Source organism: Marmota marmota, unplaced genomic scaffold (genome assembly GCF_001458135.2).
Source record: "Marmota marmota marmota unplaced genomic scaffold, marMar, whole genome shotgun sequence".
Classification (NCBI taxonomy): domain Eukaryota; kingdom Metazoa; phylum Chordata; class Mammalia; order Rodentia; family Sciuridae; genus Marmota; species Marmota marmota.
This window is the reverse complement of record NW_026000171.1, coordinates 4,953,666-4,977,423: the sequence shown is the minus strand read 5'-3', so window position 1 is coordinate 4,977,423 and position 23,758 is coordinate 4,953,666. Positions and strand designations below refer to the sequence as shown.

At 48.0% G+C, this 23,758-nt stretch overlaps 1 protein-coding gene and 1 long non-coding RNA gene across 5 annotated transcripts in view; one reads left to right on the top strand and one right to left on the bottom strand.

The window, feature by feature from the left end:
- Positions 1-20,234, bottom strand: part of Tspan11 (tetraspanin 11) — a 77,233-nt gene extending 56,999 nt beyond the window's left edge. For all 4 annotated transcript variants that reach the window (XM_048787683.1, XM_048787682.1, XM_015500752.2 and 1 more), the window contains exon 1: positions 20,147-20,234. The gene's annotated coding sequence lies outside the window, so the exon portion shown is untranslated. The remainder of the gene's footprint in view (positions 1-20,146) is intronic.
- On the top strand, positions 11,713-21,571 carry LOC125611890. The gene is made up of 3 exons (XR_007342137.1): positions 11,713-11,951; positions 18,445-18,601; positions 21,183-21,571. It is a non-coding gene; the product is annotated as an uncharacterized LOC125611890 (long non-coding RNA).
- The last annotated feature ends 2,187 nt before the right edge of the window (positions 21,572-23,758 follow it).

The following is a 23,758-nucleotide window of genomic DNA, read 5'->3' as shown; positions in this document are numbered from 1 at the left end:
AGCAGACGCTACCCAGATGTCCATTATAGGAGACCCTGTCTTCAGGTGGCCATGAAGAATCCACTTGTGCAAAATCAGGACCTTAATTTATGAGAGTAGTTGGTGCCGACAGGAATGTCACTTGGAAGGAAGGGGAGAAAAGGCAATGGAGACGTGGGCATGGAGCGCCTCACCTCTGTTCTCAACATGGCGGCAGCACGCTGCACACAGGGAGCGCCTCCTCCCGGGGGTGTAGGAAGTGCTCAAAGGCAGGGCCACAGCCTGGGTGCCTGTGTATGGGGCTCCTGCAGGCAGCACCCACGAGGCTTCTGCCATCCCAGCAGCATAATGATGTCCTTAAGTACAGATGGTGACACCTGCCTCGGTGCTTGGGTGACACCCTCCCGTGACTTAAGGAAGGCTGGGTTTACACCCCAAGACCTGGGTTCTGGTCCCACTTCTGTTTCCAGCTTGCTCTGTGACCTTGGGCCTCAGTTCTTCCCATCTATGAGAGTGGAGCTACGATCTTCCTTAGTGGGCTGGGTAAAAATGCTACCCCATTCCAAGTCTGACAGCCACATGGTAATTTCTGACCATTTCTGTCCCTGAAGGCTCCGTTCTGTGCCTAGTAATAGCAAAGGCTAGTGTTTATCACCTATGATGTAGGCCTGGGCATCATCCCCATGTCCCAGATGCAGAAAGGGAGACAGAAGTTGTAGAGCTCATCTGTGGTCATGCTATTTGTAAGCAGCGGGTGGGAGTCGGGTGGACTGGCTTCAAGGTGAACCCTCAGCAGGGTGACCACCTGTTCTGGTGCACCCACACAATGCCCCAGTTCAAACCTATCATTTTGACATAATTATTAGTTGTGTTCCTGTCACTTAAAAATTGTCCCAGATGGATGTTAAAGCCTGGCCCTTCACCACTGTGGCATGCCATCTGTCTATAATAGTCAATACTCCTCAAGCTCGGGATCTTTCCAAGCCATTCCCCCAGCTCTGGAGGTTTCTCCAACCCACTTCCTGTTCTTACATCCCAAGATCACCAACTCCCATTAATGAAGCCCCAGGTGTGCCCCTGAGCTCCATCAATGGCTAAAATCTGAGCTCACTTCAGAGTCCTGAACATGCACAGAGCATGCCTGACCCATGCATGTCAACGGATTTGAAGGAAGGAAGGAAGGAACAAGTGTATTAAAGCATCACCTGGAAGCTCTTGCACTCTATTGTAGAGTTACATAAATATTTCTCACTGTGCTCAAGCTCTGGGCCAGTTCCCCAGGAAATCTAAACCAAAGATGAAAGGAGAGAAGCAAAGCTCACTCCATGGCTGTCGTGGCCTGTGCCTGTGCATTTCTGGGTAGCTGGGTCAGCACAGGCGACGGCCATTCTTCTCAGCAGGGCCTGTGGGAAGAGTCTTGCTCAAGCCGTCGCAGGGGGTTCCCCTGGTCCTTTTCTCTCTGAGATTTCTCTGCTCTCCCTGCAGTGTCCTCTTTTCCCCTTGGTTTTCAATTTCAGCCTCAGATAAGAAACACAGACCTGTGTCCATCACACATCAAGGCAAGAAGTCCTTTTGAAAATGAGCCTGACAAGGCACAAATGAGAACAGGACACCTCCATGGATGGGAAACACCTGTGAGGACAATCAGGCACTGCCCAGAGGGGCCAGAGTGCAGAAGGAAGCCCAGCAGCAGCAGGCGGCTTTGACGGATCAAGAGAATTGGGTGTGCAGTCTGCCCCGCCTCCCAGCCACCCCACCCTCTTTTCGTTGCTGTTGCTCCAGCCCTTAAAACTGGATCTAGGGCACAGGCTGGGAAAGCCTGCAGCCCCTGAGGCCTTCCACAGGTGGGGTTTTAGCACTGACCAACACGAGCTCCCTTCCCCTCTTCCTGCGGAGCTGGCAGAGGCAGCAGAGCTGGGTCTCACTTCATTGTCTCAACAAGCCCGAGGAGGAGCCGTGGCTTCTGTTCTATATACAAGTAGGCTGAGGCTCCTCCGGCCCACATGGGGATCAGGCCCTGGGGCTGGGAGGTTCCAGTCCAGCTCTCTCAGGTTGGGGGTTTCTGGGTTGTCAGGGGTGGCTTTGAGAAGCAAAGAAAACTGGCTCCCACCCAGAACTGGTTTCTCTAAGTTTGGTCTTAGAAGCACTGAGCTCCCTTCCGAGAAGCCACTCAGGGCAAGGATGGAGGTTTCAGAGGTGACTCATTCAGGGTGAGCTCTAGGCTGGGTCTGTCAGGTTCAGAGCAGCAGCCTCAGGAAGGCCCAAGAGCCGGGGTGTTGGGGTTCAGGAGGGAAGTGGGACCTGGGGATGAGACAAAGACAGGTGGCTCTGTCCTCCAACTCCAGGGGGAGCTCCACATCATGGTCCTTGTGAATGGTTACTCCTAGAACTGTGTGGGGTGCCATCTGCACAGCTGTGCACAGCTGTGCACAGCTGCTCGGGTGCCAAACTGCTTATCTTTCTTCTAGCTCTCATTTCCAGTAAATCAGCACTCTCCCTTGCCTCCCACCCTTCCCTACCCAGCCTGGGTACCCGCCTTCTGAGGCAACCAGCTGGATGAAATCCTGACCTTTGCTGGAAGTTGCTAAGCCAGGATTAGCAACTATATATAGTACAATATCCAATGGGCTGAGCAGGTAAGGCAGGTGTCTAAGGTCTGGGCTGCCCAAGCCCCGTGAGGGAAACAGACATTTGGGGGCTGGTACGTAAGATTAAAAAAAAATAGATCCTTAAACAGAGATCCATCTGTATCCTTAACTTCCATCTGTAAGTAGACATCCTCTGCTGTCTTGCAGGGGATGGGTGGTAGCAGCATTAAACTTAATTAAGTTTGATCCTTAAGGTAGGCAAGACTGCTGGTGATCTAACAAAACATTGTCCCCTTGTATTATAATGGAGTTGTAGCTGGGTACATAGGTATTCAACTTCCCCCTCCAAGTTAAAAGATCTGGCTATACAGTAATCCTTGACAATGAACCATTAGTGGAAGTGTCCCTTCACACCTAGGTCTTAAAGCACTGCTCTGACACATCTCCACCATCTTTCCCCTTCCCAACGGCTGAAACACAGATGTGTCTGAAGCCCATCAACCATGCAGACAATGGTTCTCAAACTCAAGGTGCCTTTGAATCACCTCGAATGCTCTCAAAAGCACAGGGAGCTGGGTCCCACCCCTGGAGATTCTGATTCAGAAAGTCTGGGGTGGGGCCTGAACCCCTGCATTTCCAAGTGTCCAGATGTTGCTGCTGCTGCTGCTGGTTTGGGGACTACATTTTGAGAATGCATGCTGCTCTTGGGAAGGAGGAGAAATAAGACAGCAGGAATCTGGATCCTTCCATGCAGCATGGAGCAGAACCGTGCTCACCCTGGACTGCTACATGAGAGAAAAAGAAACTTCTTTATACTTTAAGCCACTGAACTGTTGCGTCTCTGACAAAGCAGCTCAGTCTTTTCTCTAACTGGATTGTATCTCTGGGAATTAGAGATAATGCCCCTTTCAAAAAAGAAGAAAAAAAAATCCTACTCCAGTTTCACTTCTAGAAGCAACAATTTGGTTCTTAATGATTTAGGACACAGAGCCAGGGTGCAGCATCAGGTGTAAGATTCCAAGGCTCCATCTCATCATAATGCATGCTAGTTCTCAAACTTCCCACATGTGCCTCCGTCCCTGTCCCTCTTAAGTCCTGGCCTGATCTTTCTCCTTCTCTTCACACCAAAGTCTGAAGGTTCAGCCCCTCCGTCCAGTCATTCTGCACCCATGGCTGTCTGACTTCCACCCCTTCACTCATCCCTAATCACGCCTTGCCCAAGACAAAGGTGGCTTTTCAACCTCCTTCAGCTTCACCTCTGTTGAACGTGAAACGTTGGTCACATTTGTTTTTCGGTACTAGGGACGGACCCCAAGGCCTCTTGCGTGCTAGAGAAGGGCTCTACCACTGAGCTACACCCCCAGCCCCTGATCACCCCTTCTTTTTGAAGCTCCCTTTCAGGCTTTACTTCACAGTGCCACTATCTCCTGATTCTTCTGGGTCTCCAGTTGCCTTAATCTGAATACCATGTTTGAACATGACCCCCAAATCAAAGTTCCTGTGTTAGAAGATTAATCCCCACTGCAAGAGTTGAGATCCCCAATCTCAACCGTGTTGAGAGGTGGAGGCTAACAGGAGGCAATGCGATCACGAGGGCTCTGTCCTGGCCAATGGGTTAATGTCATTACCAGGAGAAGAGGTTTATTGTAAAAGCAAATTTGGGCCCCTCTTGTTCCTTTACTCTCTTGCCCTTCTGTCCACTGCCCTGAGATGACCTAGCACAAAGGCCCTTGACAGATGCCAGCACCATGCTCTTGGACTTCCAGAACTACGAGCCAAATAAATTTCTGTTCATTATAAATGACCCAGTTTGTGATATTCTGACACAGCAGCATAAAATAGACGAAGACACTGTATCTCAGAACCGCCAAAGTCTATAGCTTGGTCTTCTCTGCCTGCCTCGTCAGTTGGACCCTCCTCTGGGCTCAGCCCTTTAGCCTGGCTCCCTGCAGGGTAAGGTGGGGAATGAGCCAAGGACCTGATGACCAGGGGGTCAGGGAGCTCTAGGCTCCCTCACGTGGTTCCAGGTCCTTAATCTTCAGCATGTCCCAACTGGGTTTCCCCTGTAATCCCCCCATCCCATGGTCCTCAACTCAGCAAGTGACTCTCCATCCTTTGTCCAGTGCTCATCCCTTTTTCTCAGTCACCAGCTCCCACCAGACCTGTAGTGCTTTACCAAGACACGCCCTTCTGCAGCCTCCCGAATCAACATCATCCAGTCTGCCCAATGGCTTCTGCCTCCCTAAGGCCCCCTCCCCATGTCTGGTCAGTTGTTTGTCCTCTGAGATGAACCAACTGATCACTCTATTAATTCACTGAACACCTGAGGCCTCATATGTGGCACACAATGTCCTAGGAGCTGGAGATTAAAAATAAAGAAGGAGAAAAGAATGAATGAAACAGTCCCTAACCTTAGAGAGGTCAAGGCTGGGAAGACAGATCAACATCACTTTCACACAATTATGAAGTTCAAGGAGAAAAATAAAGATGCTTATAGGAGTGTTGAAGAGGGAACTATGGACAAGAGTTAGAGAGGATGAGCAGAAATTGGCACAATAGCTAACGAGAAAGGTATAGACTGGACTCCAGAGCTTGGATTTTACTTTGTAAGCAATGGGAAACCACGAGACCTTCTGACCCAGAGCATCAGAATTAGAGTCAGCAGTTATGAGGTTAAATTAAATAATGCTAATGGTTTAGCAGGTTATGGAACCAGAGTCTGGGACTGGGGATTGAGCATTCATTTAGATGAATTCTAAAAATACACCCAGGAGCCCAGTTATCTGATGTGAGAATCAGGCGCATGTTAATTGATTTCCTGTGGCTCTGTTCGACATGGCAGGGACCGTGTCCTCTAGGACAATCAAATCTAGCCCAGGTACTGTCAGTCCCCCGGAACTGTTCCCGAGGCTGCCTAACCACAGGAGTGGACCCAGGTAAGAGAGCAGAGGGCTGATGTGAGAAGTGAAACGCCAGGAAGAAGGACCACTGTCTCAGAACTAAGAACTAACGGGGATTTAATTTTGACACACCAGTTCTCAACAGCGCCCTTCAAAAAGCTCAGCACATTGCAGATATACTTAGCACTCCTTCTAACACCAGGCTAATTCTAATAAGGAATAGAGTCTATGCTTTTTCCCTACACTCAGAGAAGATCTATATTACAATTTCCCTGACCCTCTTGAATGAACACATCTATGATTTCCTCAAGGAAAAAGCTGCTTTTTTCTTTGCCCTGGTGGGGACACAGAAGAGGGTCCTGTTCCCATGGGAGCTTCTGGCTCATTACCCAGGGGGTGGGCTAGTGCTTGACAGGGGAATTTGGCTGGGGACAGCATGTGTTCCTGGAGAGGGCCCCTTGGGTGAGGGAAGTCCTCGCTTCCCATCCCATGGCTACCCAAAAAAGGAGACTTGCCAAAGAGATGTGGTGGATGTCCCCTGACAGGTGCGTGGGGGCATTCGTGAAGGCAGCAGTGCATGGTGGGGTGGGGTTTGGGGAGGTCAAGCAGAGGTCAGGGTGTTGGCAGGCATCTAGATTCAGGAGATCCCTCAGTTTGGGCAAGTCAGTGTCCATCTTAGGGCCTTAGTTTCTTTACCCGTACGATGAGAAGGTTGGTACTCTGGCTGTATGCTTTTTCAAAGTTTTATGTCGCCCTCAGCCTATACAATGTTAGATAAAGCAGAGCTTCTCTGGTGGAAGGGGCATGTGAAGTCCCTCCCCTCTATTTAAGTCCCTCTGATCACTGTCTTCCTCTCCTGCCCACCCCAAAGCTGAGATAAAACAAACAAACAAAAAACAACCCGCTCTATCACTCAGAGATCCATGTGTAGACATCAGCTTTTTTATTCTACAATTGGATATCATCACCCCACACTTGCCCATGGTCAAAATGACCCAGGGAAAAGCTGAGACTCTGTTCCAGACCCAAAAAGTATTTTTAGAACCAAAAGCAACCTCTGAGGTCATCTGAGAAGCCCTTCATTTTATAGGCAGTTAGTCTTTGGCTGACCCCCACCTGGCCCGGACCCCACTTCATGTTTTCTTTCCCTTTCTATCCTGACAAAATACACACAACATTAAATTTGCCACTAGAACCATTTTCAAGTATGCAATTAAGTGGCATCAAGTACGTTCATAATGTTGTGCAACTATTGCCATGTCCAGTTCCAGAAATTCTCATCACCCCAGAGGGAAACCTCATGAAGCAGTCCTACCTTCCTCCTCTCCCCCCAGCTTCTGGAAACCACTAACCTGCTTTCACTCTCTATAGATTTTCCTAGTCTTAATATATCAATGGAATCATGCAATCTATGATCTTTGGTGTCTGGCTTCTCTCACTTAACATATGTTTTCAAGGCTCATTCACATTTGTGGCATGTATGGGTACTTCACTGCTTTCCACAGCTGGGGAGCATCCTGTTGCACGCACATGCCACTCTTTGCTCATCCATTCATCTCTTGATGGGCATTTGTGTTGTTTCTACCCTTGGCTCTTGTGGAACAGAGCTGCCAAGAACAGTACAAGTTCACGTACAGGTTTGGACGCCTGTTTTTAACTCCTTTGGGTGATACTCCAGAATGGAATTGCTAGGTCATTTGATAACTCTATGTTTAATTTACTGAGCCAAACTGTATCCCATAGGTTCACCCCATTTTTTGAGTATGGTTTCTGCCCTGGCCAAGTGGGTCCCCCCATCAGACAATGGCAGGAGATCTTGCAAGCTGAGCAATGGAGCCAGTGAGTTTCTTTCCTCCAGGCTGTAGCTTGCTGGTTACTTCATAAATGGGAATAATAATAGCAGCATCTGGGTAGTTCTCACAGTAATTAAGAGGTAAACCCTCTTGGGATCCCCCTAAACATATGAGGGAACCTACTCAAGGTCATGCAGCACTGTCTGAAATGGAAACCCACCCTCTGACCCATTCTGTGCACTGCTCAGGAGGAGCCTGGCTTGGAGACAGTCTGCCCGGGCTCCTGGTGCTGCCTCCTAGGAACACGTCCTTGTTTGTGTGCTGAGGGTGGGCTGTTTTCCAGTTTCTATCATTGCATTAGGCTTCTCTGATGGAGCCCAGCTCTCATTTGATGCTGAGAACTACCTCTGCCCAGGAAGCTTCTGGCATAGCCAGCCCTGCTCTGCATCCTCAGCTTGGGTGCTGGTGACACTGGGTGAGGAATTGATCCTAGCTCACTTCCTTCTTATCAAGGCAACTTCTGGACATCTGGACTCATGCTATTGTCATGGCTTTCTGGACCCCATACTCAGTCCAGCAACTCTGAGTCTGGACCTGCTGTTTGAGCCTTGGGATCTGACTTCATGTCACCATGACAAGGCAGCCATCACACTGACAGTTACAGGCAGGTCCAGAGCAGGATGCCCTTTCCACTTGGTTCTGCTGAACCCCTGCAGGTGAATAGTCAGGACAGGAGCATCAGAAGCAGTTCTGCCCTGCTGTCCACCCTCAGCTTGTGCTACTGCCTTGAGGAAATCCAAGAGGGGCAAAAGGGCTCAGTGACTGTGACCCTGAGAGCCAACATCCATACTCCCCCAGGAAGCCAGGCCAAAACAGATGACACTTCATGCCCAGGGGCCTTCCCAAGTTTGGGTTTAGGGTCAGACTGGGGCTTGAGAACCTAGGGCATCTCTGCTTATGGAGGTCAGAAGAGGCATATGATATGGCTCCTAGGAGCAACTCTAGAACATGTGGGAGCCACTCCAGACCCCAAATCAATGATGTCAAAGCTCTTAGACTCCATCCGAACTAAGGGCTTACCACCAGACTTGACTCAGGGTCCACAACAACTCTGCTACCCCCAAGGTCAGGATCCTAGAAGCCACCCTCTTCCCAGCTCCATGGCTAAGCCACTATTTGAATGACCTGGATTTCTGAGAGATGGGTAGGGAATGTCACTGGTTGGAGACTGCAGAGGATATCTACCAGCTTCAGGGAAGAATTTCTCCTGTATGGTGGACTTACATGTAGCCCCGAGGACAGACAGGAGGGGAGCTTTCCCTCCTCCTCCATCCTGCTCATTAACATGAGCCTGGTTCTCTGATGTTTGGTTGGGGGGTCACATACATTGAGGGTAAATTAATGTCATCCTTGCTGGCTGCTAGAACTTCAGTAGTTCATCTAACCTACTTGAGCCCATGTCCTTCTCTGCCCAGCAGGGATAAGAGGGTGAGGGTCACCAAGACACCATGGCCCAAGCCTGTGCCTGAATTCCTGCTATATACCTGCCCCTTCCCATGCAGCAGCAGCAAGAAGGATGATGGCAGTTTGTAGCTCTGTGGCTCTGGCAGGGACGAGCCAGGCTGGAGGAGGGTTTGCTCTGGAGTGGAGGGAGGAGCTTTCCCTGCAAAGCCCTCATTATAGTACACATCATTTCATGCTTAAGGATAGGCACACCTTGCCCGCTGGGATCAGGGAGGCATAGATACTCCCTTCTAGGTGGTAGGTATGGAAAAAAAAAAGTGTCCAAATGACATAAAAACTCATTTCCTTTCCCAGACAGCAGGATTTGTACAATTTCTCATTTGCTTTCAAAATAGTGCCTGTCTTTTCTTTGGAACAAGATACCATGGCTTAGCTGTAAGCCTAAAAGACCTTTCCTTCCCTAGAACTTGGTAACTTGGGGGGCCCTGGAAATTGGGTGAAAAGATTTTACCAGTGATGTGCTAGGGTTTCATAGGTGGGATTCTTAGAGAGGTTTGTGACTCCCCCACTCTGATGGTTAAACATCTATTTTGGGGTAGCCACAAACAAATCTTGGACTATCAACTCCCAAGAGAAGGGCCATGATCTGGGGGTTGAAGGCCCAGTGGGCCCAGGGATGCCACCAGAGGTGGAGGCAGAGCTGGAGCCACATACCCCACATGTCCAGACTCCCGGCTTGACTTGCAGTCTGCCCTGCCACAAGGACTGATCAGTCGGTGTGCCTGTGTGTGCCAAGGTGAGGGAGAGAACACTCATGCATTCACATTTAAATTTCAATGTTCACTTTGGGACTTGGATGTAAATCTGTTAGGTCTTAAGTCTAGAAGGTGATGTGATTCATTGCAGAAAGCTTGGAAGCTGTTAAACTCCCTGATAAATGAATCATGTTTCTTCATTTCAGGTCAATTAACACATATTTTTTAGCGACTTAATAACCCTTTTGCAAAGCATTAGAATCTTCTCACAGGTGGGCTAAAGCACATAAGATGCCTGTCTTTTAAAGATATTTGACCTTTTGGGGCAAGGAAATCTTGTACTTACATGGCAACTAGCCAACAACCCCCACACTGTTACACTATTTCTGTCAAAAGAAGAGGAAGAACGTTAGTTCTATGAGTCCATCCTTCCTTCTTTCCTTCCTTTCTTTCTTTTCTCTTATTTTTTTTTTCTTTTTTTGGTCCCAGGGATTGAACCCAGGGCTGCTTAATCACTGAGCCATATCCCCAGCCTTTTTTTATTTTTTATTTTGAGACAGGTTCTCATTAAGTTGCTCAGGGCCCTGCCAGGTTGGCTGAGGCTGGCTTTGAACTTGCAATCTTCCTGCCTCAGCTTCCTGAGCCTCTGGGATTGTATATATGCACCATGGTGCCAGGCTGGTTCCATGAGTTTTGGAGGGAGGATGTTAAAGAAATGATTTGGCTTCAGAATACCCTATGTATTGCCCAAATTGGTTTCCTAATCCTGTACTAATTGCATCATTACTGCCATTATCACTAGCCATTGTTCCCAAGGTTTAGAAAGCCCTCTGCATGTCCCAGTTGGAGAAAGAACCTTAGAAATCAGTCCATACCCATATTTTGGCTAAAGAAATCCTTAAGGTGGAGGCTGTTTCTCCCTTCTCAAGTTGATCACATCAGAGGCGACCTGGGATTTGAACATACCTCTCTGGTTCTCAGTCCAATGCTACTGGTGTGGAGGGACTTCAGACTCCACAGTGCTGCCCGCAACCATCCTGGATTCTAATTTCCCACTGCCTCTGTTGTAAGCCAAGTGCTAGGACATCCGGAGCTATGAATGTACAGTGCTTTGGAGACATGAAGACCTCTTAAGATCTCATTATTAACGGGAAAGGTAGTATTGTTTAACCAGGGGTGCTTTACCACTGAGCTACATTCCTAACCCTTTTTATTATGAGACAGAGTCTCACTAAGTTTCTTAGGGCCTTGCTAAGTTGCTGAGGCTGGTCTCCAACTTATGATCCTCCTGCCTCAGCCTCCTGAGTTGCTGGGATTACAAGCATGTGCCATTGTACATGGCTCAAAATGGAATCTTTATCTCTGGCTGTCCCATGTGCCTCTGGTCCTTGAATTCTTTCTAAGAAGGTCACACCAGCAATCCAAAAGAAGCAATCCAAACTTTGTATGGTCCTCAACAGTCACAACTATAAAATGAGGATGATAACACTAACTTTGTAGGGCTGTGACAACTATATGTTAAAACCTCATGCAGTGCATGGGACACCGTAGACATTCTACACCTTCTTATTCTTATTATATTCTTATAAATCCTCCACCTCTCCTCTACCGTGTTGGAGGGCAGGAAATTAGGAAGAAGTATCCCGTGGGAATCTGTCCTTCCCCAGGTGGGAGGACAGAATTCCTCCGTCAGCTGTGAGGCGAAAGCTAACAGTCCAACTCCACTTCCCAGCCATGTATAGTATTTGTTTAAATTATTTCAATGTAGTTCAGAAGTTGCAGGTAAATCCCTACATTTACCCAAAGTGGTACTTCTAATCAGTTAATGCAGTTAATATACTAAAAGATTAAGATACATGTGGCAAGGAAAATAGAGCCCAAAGTTAAAATTATTCTAAATGACTGTTTTGGGGAAGGAATTCATTATAGCTGTTGTTGGTGGTGTTACTTTGTCCCAAGTACTGGTTCCTGCAGCCTGCGTCACCTCCCAGGGCCCCAGTTCCGTGTAAGGTAACAGTCTCAGTAATCTCCAGGTATAGACCTGAGGCCTTGAACTTTCACTTCCTTCCTCTCCTTCGGACTAACCCATCTGTGGGTGTATGTCTTCACCAACTGGTTTGGGTTTCAAAGACCAAGCCTTTGAATAGTGTTCTTGGACTTGACTGTGTATCAGAATGCCGAGGCTGGGGTGGGGCCTGAGATTTCTCTTTTTCTTTCTTCCTCCTCTCTTTCTTCCCTCCTTCTCTCCTTTTCTTTCTTTCTCCCTACCTTCTGTTCTCTTCCCTTCCTCACCCTCCTGCCCTTCCTGCCTTTCACAATATTAAACTTGTCTGACAAGCTGGGCAACGAGGACGCTGCCGGTCCCCAGCCTCCCACTGGGGACCGCAGCCTCAGGGCAGTGCCATTCAACATTAGATGCACCCTGGAACCTCTGAGGATTGAAAACAACCCAATTCCCTGGCTGCTCCCCGGGTGAGTTAAATTGTGGTCTTGGAAGGTGATACCCAGGGAGACCATCTTGACTCTTCTTTGCTATCATCCCAGGCTGAGCTGGGTAGATTAGAAGTCAGAAAACCTTTTTTTTTTTTTCTTTTTTTTTGTAAAGGACTAGTTGATATAGGATCTGGGGGCCACCTACATCCTCTGCTACATTTTCTTTAGTTTCTTTCAGTCTTTTAAATATGTAAAACTCATTTTCAGCTTGCAGGTTGTCAGAACATAGTGCACAGACCCCTGGGGAACTTGTATCAACCAGTCATGCTCCTACCCATTTAATGATAGAAACAGCTACTCAAAACTAGCAGGTTTTACACAATAAATTAAAACCAAGATAGACTGTGGACCAACTAAAGGAATCAGAAGGACAGTGTCAATGTGGCTTCTCCTTGACAAATTTTTACAGTTGTGATCTGTCACTGCTTTTTCTAACTTGATCTTTCTACATTAAAAGGAGAGAAGTGTTTACTTTCATCTCTTGCTCTCTTCCCCGTTTTCTATACTAGTACTCGCTTCCCAGAACTTGCTTGGAACTTGAGGTTTCCAGCCGAGTTAAAAGCCTTAGCTACCTGTTCAGAGGAGTCAGAAAGTGCTAACTGCCCCTTAATGTCTCCCTTCTCTCCCAGTGCTTCTGGATCTAACTTCCTGTCTCCCCCTTTCTTCTCAGACACAGAGGAGTTCCTATCTTCTGGAAGATGTGGTTGCCCTCGGCCTCTGCGTGCAAAAAGCACCCTCAAATGTGGAGGGCACTTTCACATGCCCTCTTCCCTGTGTCTGTCTTCTCTCTAACCCAAAGAACATTCCTTTGATAACTGTTATGGTTTGGATCTAGGAATCAGTAAAAGTCATGTCAAAAGCTCACGTGTTAGGAAATGCACATGTTCAGAGGGGAAAAGACTGGATTATGAGAAGTGTAACCTCATCAGTGGATTAATTCATTTAGTGGATTAATAACGTGAATGGACTATTGGGTGGTACCTATAGGCAGGTGAGCTGGCTAGAGGAGGTGGGTCACTGAGGGCATGCTCTTGGGCACTATGTCTTGTCCCTGGCTCCTCTCTGTCTCTGTCTCTCTCCGCTTCCTGGCTGCCATAAGCTGAATAGCTGTCCTCTGCCACACCCTTCCACCATGATGTTCTGCCTCACTGGGGCTCACAGCAACAGAGTTGGCTGACCATTGCCTGAACCTCTGAGCCCCAGGAAACTTTTCCTCCTCTACCCTATTCTTGCCGGAAATTTTGGCCACAGCAATAAGAAGCTGACTAACGCAATAACTAAATCACTCTCTCATCCCCACCTTTCTGCTCAGCTTTGATATAAAAATGATCAGGGCTAGCTAGGACAGCGTGGGAACATCTTTGAACAGGCCTAAGGACTCTTGGAAGATTTTTGCCTTTCAATCTGTTGCAAATCTCAGATAAAATGGACAATGATCATCTCCATTCCTACCCTTTGTTCTTTTCTTCTGAATCTTTTAAACAGACTAGAAACAACCCACACTATTTTTCCAATAGATAAATGATGGAATCAGAGGAGTGGCGACCTAGGGGAAGAAATGGAAGTTTCCATTGTCTTACAAAGATGTAAACAACTAACTGGAATCCTAGGGTTCTAACACACTGACAAGATCTGTTCTGCCCTGACTGGTCACCATTCAAAAATGTAGCCAAACAGGGAGGCCACGGGTTGAAGCCATGTTGTCTTCATGGCTCAGAGGACCTTAAGTTCAGGAGGGTCCTGAAGCATGGTTTTAATGCTCTGCCCATTGGCATTTTGAAATAATTTTAACTTTGAATTGTGTTTTATAAGTGAAGTCCAGTGGACCAGTGGGACATATATGTGATCAGAGGAGATATTCTCCACATAGGCGTCCACTCTTCTATGCTGTCCCATTTGCATATAGTTTCATGCTCTCCATAAACACCGGATTCCGTGGAATTCCAGAAACTCAGAGAGTCTCTAAGCAAGTACTGGAGCCTGGGGGTGGAGCGCAGTGGTAGAGCGCTTGCCTAGCATATGCGAGGCCCTGAGTTCTATTCCCTGCATCTGCAAACAAACAAAAAAAGCTAGTGCTAGGTAAGATGTTTCATTTGTGACAGAGTAAATGGGTCATGACAGCCCTGAGAAGCCACAGTCTATGTTGGAAGCAGAGCTCGGTTCAAATGCAAAAGGCAAGTTATGCATTCTGAGAAACAGCTGATGATAGTCTGCCCTTTCTTATGTGTGTTACTTCCTGCATTAGCCAACTACTGGCACTGAAAATGCAGCTGACATAGAAGGAAAGAAAAGGCAGGCTGGTGGAGAGGTCCACAGTTCCCTTCTTGCCTTCCTCCTTCCTTCTCATTAGCTGAAGGCAGAGTGCTGATGGAATATGTGTATAGCAGGAAGCGAACCAAAAGCAGCCAAGTTAGTTTCATGCATCGTTTCTGGTAAGAACAACATACATGGGCATACATGACCTAATATGAACTGTGTAATTTTGGTGATTCCACATATGAGTTAAATGCTTCTGTATTTGCCTTTGAAGCTGGTATTTCACCATATAAAGTAAAAGTCATGTTAGTAATTTAAAATCTTAAATTTTCTTTACCTAGAATACCATTAGCAGATAAAAACAGTGTGTCAAGAGAGACCAGGGAAGAAAGGAAAAGGCTTATTTTTCAGTACTTTTATCGATATCTCCTCCTGATTTTTGAAGTAGATTGTTTGGGTTGTTTCTAGTCATTTTTTCGTGCTATACTGGGTCGCAAATTATGTAGCTGGCTCTGGCAGAGGAACTTTCCTAAGACACAATCTCAGTGATGACTGATGAGCTCCTTCTTGAAATGTCCATTCAGTGAGAATTTATTGAATGCATACTGTGTGCCAAGCTTTGTGTGAGTTGTTAGGGATAAAAACTTAACAAATATAATTCTATCCTCAAGTAGTGGCAATGAATGTTCTTCTAAAAACCAGGACAGTCGTCTCCAAATGTCCGAAGTCTAGTGGCTATCTATAAAAGGCAGAATCTCAATTTCTTTCTTGAGAGTGAAATCTCTTTATAAGATTTCAGGAATACTTATAGAAACTTGGAACTTTAGCTAGGCATAGTGGTGCATATCTGTAATCCTAGCTACTCAGGAGGCTGAGCCAAGAGAACCCCAAGTTTGAGGCCAGCCTGGGCAACCAAAGTGAGACCTTGTCTCAAAATAAAAAACAAAAAAAGGGCTGGGGATGCATCTCAGTAGTAAAGCACCCCTGGATTCAATCCCCAGTGAAAGAATGAAAGAAAGAAAGAAAGAAAGAAAGAAAGAGAGAGAGAGAGAAAAAAAAAGAAACTTGGACCTTTACTGGCCAGGAAGGCTTGACAGTCTACTACCATACCAGCGACACAATTAAATAGAATGATTTAATTTTTTTTCGCTTGTTTTCGCAATGTGTTCCCAATTTTAGACAAAATGGACAACATGGCCCACTTCTGTCCTTTGTTCTTTTTTTTTTTCCTTCTGAGCCTTTTAAACACACTAGAATCTGTTAGTAAATGATATGAAGCAGAAAGGTGAATTGTGGAGAGTAAAGTCAGGTGGTTTTTTATTATTTTGCTTAATATAAACAAAAATTTCATGAGTGTTGATGTGATGTTGGCAGGCAAACCTCTTTCAAAACATGAAATACATATAAGAGAGAGAGGGTGGGGGAAGAGAGAGGGAATCCCTGAGTTGGGATGAGATTGAACCACTGAGGGGTGGTCCCACATCCTCACCAAATAGGGACCCCTACTCGACCATCAAAGCTATTTTCCGTAACCTTTTCTGAACCTCTGTAAAGTCTCTAATTCTTGGTATTTTATAGCAAGGACCCTGAAGCCTTTCAGTAAGGCCATCTGCTTACTTAGGGGACAGTGGAAAAGTCAGAGCCAGGCCGACTGCTGCTGCATCCCTCCGAGCCCTGCCAGGTGTGTGGAGAGAGGGCATGGCCCAGTTGGAAAGGGACCTGAAGGGAGAAAAGGGGTACTTGGCTGGCCTGGGCATCCAGCAGGAGGCCACAGGCTCCCTGAGGACTGACAGGGGAGATTGACACAATGGAGAGCAGTCACCTCCTCAGCACGATCCCTTTTTCAAGCTGTTCCAGGGTGTCGGTGTCATACTTTCGCCCCTCTGCTGAGTGGAGCTTTCCAGGCTGAACCCTGACATTCGCACCCCGCCAAGAGTTAGAGATCATTTCCTCGGTTTACAATGAGGAAACTGAAGCTTAGCAGGTCACATACCACATGGAAGGTCACATGGAGAGGAAGGGGCAGAGCCAGGATGCAAGCTGGGGCTGAGGGCGCCCAGTGCAGGCCTCCATGTGGGCTCTGCTTGCCGGCTGCTTGCTTTCTTGGCCTGCACCTGCCCTTTGCTTCTCTGAGCTCCAGCTGTGGCTTGGGTGTGTGCCATGCAGTCTGCACTCTGCTGTGTTCTCATCTCTTCCTGGGATTGAGTTTAATTTCAACAATTAGAGCTTGGAGGGCAGGCACTGGGTCCTATGAATTATTTCTCAGGAACCTGGAAGTTCAAGGCTCATTGCAGGCTCTCGATGAATACCTGCACTTTGTAATGGTCAGCCCGCTGCCCAGCTCTGTCTGCACTGTGGTGTGCTCTCTTGTAAGTCTAACTCGTTTGAACCCAGGAACCTACAAGAGTCAACCAGAGCAGAGACAGCAAGAAGCACAGGCAGCTGGGCACAGTGGCGCATACCTGTAATCCCAGTGGCTCTGGAGGCTGAGGCAGGAAGATTTTTCACAAGTTCAAAACCAGCCTCAGCAACTTAGCAAGGCCCTAAGCAACTTAGTGAGACCCTGTTTCTAAATAAAATATAAAAAGGGCTGGGGATATGGCTCAGTGGTTAAGTGCCCCTGGGTTCAATCCCCAGTTCAAAAACCAAACCAAAACAACAACAAAAACAAACAGCACTCTGAAGGAATTTATAGAAGAGTCCAGATCTCTATTCCTGTCAAGTCCACCCATCTATAGCAAACTAAGTGAAATAATGAAAGCTTTTTCTCCCTTGTAGGGATGGTCATTCCAACTCCTCTGACGGGGTTAAGGAAAAGCAGTGCTAAACTTATATACATTGTGCCAAAAACTCGGGCATAGGTTAGACCCAGCAGTTATGCTTCCATTTGCAACTGTATTTATAGAAAGAGAGACTGTCTTACATGGAGGTCAGCTTGGAAATGCCCAAAGTATGGCTGCTGTAAGTACAGGTCAGGGCTATTTCATTGTGTGGGGCTCCCTTCTATGCTCAGTAATCACTGAGAAAATGCTTCCCTTCCATCACCAACTCCTCAGGAAAATGATGGGCGTACTCTGAGGACAAGGCACATCAGGGGCAGTCTGCCTGGGGACACACCCAAGGAGGACAATGGCAGATAAGTCACCCTAAGTAGGTAGCTCTCAAATAACCATGTGTGGCTTATCCACCTTGTGCACATTCAGTGTTTCCTGATTGTCTAGTGTCTGTCTTACACATGGACCAGAGTTCCCACATGCTGTGTCATATGCAAAAGCATTTTGATATTGACCTTGACCAAAAATTCAGAATATTAAATCAGTTGCCTAAAACTATAGGATGAATTCTATGACCAAGCAGAAATGATTTGTGGAATAACTACTTTGGGCATCAGAATCACTGTTCTTCATGGGGGGCCAAGAAGGTATTGTTTCCAGTTGAAGTACTATCATTTCAGATTGGAGCTGAAAAGATGCCTGTGGGTCTTGTGGTGTGGTGCAGTGATTTTCTAGTTTGGTCTTAGTAGGAGAACACTTTTGTCAAAGGAAATCCTCCCCAGAAGCCAACATGTAACTTGGATGAACCGTGAGCCCTTGGTGCCCTGCCTCTGGGGCTTGCTCTTCCACTTGAAGTTCCTCGGAACATAATTAGGAAAGCACGAAGGCATCTCCCTTATTGACTTAAGTCACTCTCTCCCTTGCACAACAGTAGTTTTTGAGCCCCTCTTTGTACTAGGTGATGGGGATTCAGCAGGATTCAGGATAAAGGTGGTCCCTGCTTTCACTCTGCTTACACTGTGTGGGATAGAGCAAAGCCAAGTTCAGAAGATAGTTAGTGCTATGAAGAGAACAGATGAGGATGCTGTAATCTAGCTTTAGATAGGGCAATGGTCAGGAAAGGCTTCAAGGGAACACTCATGAGCTGAGATCAGGAAGATAATCTTGGAGATGTCCTGATTTTGACCAATGAGGAAGCAGACCCAAAGAGGTGAAGGGACTTTCCCCAGGACACAGTGGGCAGGGAGCCCAGCCAGCACTTGACCTGGGGTTTCCAGGACCCTGTGCCCAGGGCTTTTCCTTCCACAAACGTTGACTAAATACTATTACATGCAAAAAGTTCTCTGTGATAGGTGACAGTAATGGTGGACAAGCCATCCAACCATGATGTCCTGGTGTTGGGGGTGCTGCCTATGTGTTAATATCCTTCTGCCTCTCCTCAGCTGGGACGGGGACTGGCCCTGGATCTAAAATCGCTGTACCCTAAAAGACTGAACCCTGACATTGACATCTGGACCCGAGACTTTGGTTGAGAAAGCTGCTGCTTCTCCTGTCTCCCGGGCTGCAAACTGTGGGGAGTGCTTATTACTGCTTCATTTGGTGAGTGAAAGATAAAAGCAAGATGAAGAGTATAAAGTCCCCTGGGTTCATGTAGAAAGTCAAGGTGCTGGGAGCAACTGGAAGGTTTTCCTTAAGGCCATCAGTTTTCCTCTGGCTGCAGATGGCATTTGCACAAAAACTACAGGAAACCACACAGGCTTGCACATAGTTTCCACAACAAAAGTACAAAAAGGGGCTCTAGGCAGACACTACTGTTATGCTGAGTGTTTAGGAAGCAAGATGCAAATGGATCCCTCCACCACCCACAGACCAAACAACTCCAGACCACCAAAGGACTCCCCAAAGCACCAACTTGGCATCTGGGAACCCAGCAGTGCCCCTCATCCTAGGAGCCTTACTATGGCCAAATCACTTTCTCAGGCCCTGATAATGTGTGACTCCGGCTGCCTTGGAGATAGGAAGGATCGTGATTATTGGTCCCCCCTATACAAAACAACCAAGCCCCAAAGGACCTGTCTAGGGAACAGTGCTATGATGTAGGGATGAACACTAAATTCTGATTCAAACCTAGGTCTCCAGACTCCAACGGCTGCTTTTCATTACAATCCAGCTGCCCACTAATTAAACACAGGCCTGCCTAATACCACCCTCATTCTCCCCCCATCCCTCGGCTTCCACCCTATATCTTCTAGTGTATGCTTAGGAGTTTTCCAGAAGCTGCTCCCTTCTTCCCACATCTCCCTTCCCCCAAGAGGTGCCATGTGCTAGAGACCTCTGGACACTTTTTCCTGCGTTGGCAGCAGTCTAGACCCAAGTTAAGATCTTTCCTGCCCACCCCAATTGGGCCCTCCTTCCTTTCTTATTTTCCAGCCAATTCACATGTGAACCCTGCACATACTGTGGGTGAAAACCACACATCTCAGTGCGTTCTCTGCTCTTCCTTCTTTCCATAGAGCCACCCAGTTGCAGGCAGGAGGATGGGCATGCACACCCAGGTGACAGGACCTGCAAAGCCATGCACCCACAAATACACAGGCATGCCCAGGAAGGGAGACAGACTGCTGAGAACAATCCTGTGTCTGTGCCAGACCCAGCAGCTGCCAGCATTTAGCAGACCCTGTTTTGCCTGGGGTACTGCAGCCAAGGACTGTACACTTCTAGCTAAGATGACTCTGGGCCTGTCGCCTCAGCTAACACAGAAGAGGCAGCTACTGTCATTAAGAGTGGACAAAGAGAGTGACATTTTGAGGAGGGACAGTCATGCACGGGGAACCCTGGACTACACAAGGCCCTCGGAGGCCCAGGCTTCCCCCTAAAGACAAGTGCAGAAAGGCAGACTCAGAGCACAGTTATGGACCCCAGTGCTGCGCACCCCTACAGACACCAATGTGGGCACGCATCCACCGTGAGTGCCCGGAGGATTCCTGCCCGCTTTTCTCATCCACAGCCACCTTAAACCCCTGCCGCCAGCCCCCACCCTGGTCCCCGCAGGGGTCCCGCTCTGGAGCCGCAGGGGCGCCTCTCCAGGATACCCCCTCCCCAGCCCCTGCAGGGCGCGCTTCTCCAGCGGCCACCGGCACTTACCAGGCCCGAGGGCGCAGGGCTCTCAACGCCGCGAGGGAGCGCGAGCCTACAGGACCAAGAACACGGTCGCCAGCGCCCGCCCGCCCACNAACTAAATTGAATGATCAGTGTTTGAGTTTAAATTCCAGTTAATTCAAGTTGAATGAAAATTTCTACATTCAGAGCACACAGAGCAACGAAGTGGGATCAGAGGCAGCTGTGCTGTTGCCTGGGGGAAGCTTACGGAGTGGGCGTGGGGCAGGGGGAAGAGATTGGGGGTGTGTGTGCAAGTCTCCCTGCCCCCGCAGCCCCCACCCCGCTCCCTTTCTTGGCTCTCACTCCCAAGTCCTCTACTTAGGTCAGGCCCCCTGGTGGAGTGAGGAAATCCACCGTCCTGGGAGAAGTTGGTTCTTGGGGTTCCCTGGGCATCCTAGGGATAAGCCTCTTTAATCACAAATAGAGCCTCTCTACTCCCCCCACCCCAGACACACAAAAGACTCCACCACTGACTGCCCTGTCCCTCTCAGAGTCCTGTGGACCATCCGCTTTATACTCCCTGGCCTGGGGATAATCAAGATCTCTTCCTAGAGTGCAAGGAAAAGGCAGGGCACCCAGCAGAGTTCCTGGTCCCCTGACAGGTGGAGGTGCAGAGGGAGCTTTCTGGCAGTGGGGCATGCATCTTGTATCATTTCCCAAGTGAACCAGGGCCTGGTGAGGACCTAGCCATGCTCTTTTGAAATGTAACTGCAGTGGGCGAGGGTACCCATTCCCCAGCTGGCTAGGTCAGGGAAGCCACTGGAGGCAGGGAACTTTGAGAGAGTCACTGGCTACTGCTGTACCCGTGTCCAAATTACCCCAGCTAGCTGCCCAGAGAGGGTTACCACAGAGTGTTAGGCGGATGCTCTGGTCTGTCCTCTCTAAAAATTACGTTGTGCTTTGGCCCCTGTGTGACTTGTTGGGGAGTGGTGGCACCTTTGGAGGTGTTTGCATCATGGGGGCTCTAATGCTGCTTCCATGGAGCTGAGCTAATTTTCTGGAAACATTTTTGTTCTTACAGGATGGGATCAGTTACCTTGGAGAGAAAGTTGTTGTAAAGCACAGCACCTCCATGTCTCCTGAGGGCAATGTTTTCCTTTTCCCCTTTCCTGCTGTGACATGGCATGAAGCCCTGCCATGGCTGCTCATTCTTGGACTTCTCAGTCTCCAGCACCATGACCCAAATAAACTTTATAAATTGCTTGTCTCAGGTATTTTGTTACAGCAACAGAAAATGGACTAAGACAATGTGAATCTCAGAGGAGATGATTGCAATAACTCCCGAGTGATGAAGATCTGAACAGGGGGATGGAAGCTCAAGACCCAGTGGTGGGGAGTCTGCAGACCTCTCTGAGTGTGCTGTGGCAGGAGGGCTGGCGAGGAAGTGTCTCAGGAAGGGGGCCGTGGTGGTGCTGTAATCTGTGGGAGTCTGAGGAGGGCCTGGCTGGCCTGAAGCTGAGTTCGGTGGTGGCAACTTGAGTTGGAGAAGCAGGCGATTCTGGAGGTCTTACAAGAGGGGCTGAGACAAAAGGTGGAGATTTTGGAATCATCTGAGATGGAGCTGAGCCGATGAGAGAAGGTGAGATGAGTGGAATGTGGGAAAGGAAGAGAGGACAGGGGCTGAAAACAGGACCTAGGTCTAAGGAAGAAAGGAAGTCAACGAAGGAGGTGAATCCTTCAGGAGAGAGGGTAAGGAGGGTCGGGACTAGGGGAGGCCACAGAACTCAAGAGAAGAAGGGGTGTTCAACAGGGACCCACACTGCAGGAGCACCAAGGAGCAGGGGGCCCATGAAAATGGGGTTAGATTTGGAAATGAGAAGACCTTTGCAGACTTTCAGAATAATGACTTAGTGGTGGGTTGCATTAGCCAGACGGCCACTGGTTATGGTTTAAATCTGACATGTTCTACAAAGGCCCTACGTTGGAGGCTCAGTCACAGCCGGTGGTGCTGCAGGGAAGTGGTTCAACCGTTAGGAGGAAGGGCCTAGTGGAAGGAGGTCAGGTTGCTGGGAGCGTGTCCTATAAGGGGGCATTGGGAACCCAGCCCCTCCCTCTCCCTCCCCCCCTCTCCCTCTCTCCCTCTCTCTCCCTCCTTCCTGGATGCCATGTGTGAACAGCTGTGCTCCACCATGGACTCCCCGCCATAATATTCTGCCTTGCCACAGGTCCAGAGCTATGGAGCCAAGGGATCGTGGACTGAAACCTTGAAATCTGTGAGCCAAAAGTAAATCTTTCCCTCGTCAATGGTTTATCTCAGCGATTTCCTCACAGTGATGGAAAGTGACTAACTTGCCACTCCTTGGAGGGATATCTGGATCCTGGATCCATGTGGTTGACGCAGGGATAAAAATGTACATCTACCTGCTTCAGTTTCAAAGGACTCTGAAGGGTCACCCCAACCCCACGGCTTCCCAAAGGATGTGTCGAGGCCTGTGTGGAAACCTCATCTCGGTTCAAGTTCATTCTCTGTCTAATCTTGTTTTCCTCTCTCTTAAGATGTTAGGCCCAGAAGTACCCTTCAGTAGACCTCCTGCCTACCGGCCTCCTGCCCATGCAGAGTCCCTGTCCTACAAACTCAACCTGAGAGATAGGGTCACTGAGAGAGGGTGAGGAGCCCAAAGAAAAACAGTAGGGTAGCAGTAAAAACAGAGGTGAAATAGCCCTAGCATGAGCACCAGGGAGTGAAGGCCAGACAAACCCCTGGACTGGGGGCTCTTCCCCTTGATGAAACTGTAATGAAGCCGTTTCAGGGGACAAGGGTTGTTAAGAAAGATCAAGGAAGGCAGTGTTACAGGAAAAGACTGAGAAATGGGCAGCATAGAGGGTGTTATTTGCGGTAGGCTCTGGGTGTTCAGAAGCCAAGCGGAGAAGGTAGTAAGTAGGCTTGTGCAGGGGAAGAACGCTGGGGTGGAGCAAGGATGAGGGTACATTGGTGTTCCTTAAAGTTAATAATTTGAAAATAGCAATTGGCGGGGCTGGGGTTGTGGCTCAGTGGTGGAGTGCTTGCCTAGCATGCACGAGGCACTGGGTTCCATCCTCAGCACCACATAAATGTAAAATAAAGACATTGTGTCCAACTAAAAACTTAAAAAAAATAAATATCTTTTTTTAAAAAAGAAAGAAAATAGCAATTGGGAAAGAGAGAGTTGGAAAAAGGCCCACGGGGACTTTTTTTGTCATATGAGAGAGCAAAAGAAAAATGAACTTTTGGGCCATAATATTCCCTCTCCAGTACCATCCCTAGTAAACATTACACATCTAGAGTAGTGAACCAGTAGAAATATAATGTGTAACTAAAATTCACCCAGGAGTCATGCTTTAAAATGTGAAAATGGAAGTTGGGGGGAGTGGAGAGATGATAATCGAAGGGTACGAAGCCTCAGGAGGAATACATTGAAATTTTTAAAAGACGTGTTGCACAGTGTGATGAGTACAGCTAATGTCTTAGTTATCTGTTACTCTCACAGAATACCTGAGACTGGATAATTTATAAAGAGGTGTATTTTGCTTATAGTCCTTAGAGGCAGGAAGCCCAAGACTGAGTGGCTACCTTGGTTTGGTTTCTGGTGAGATGCTGCTTCAATTCATGGTGGAACA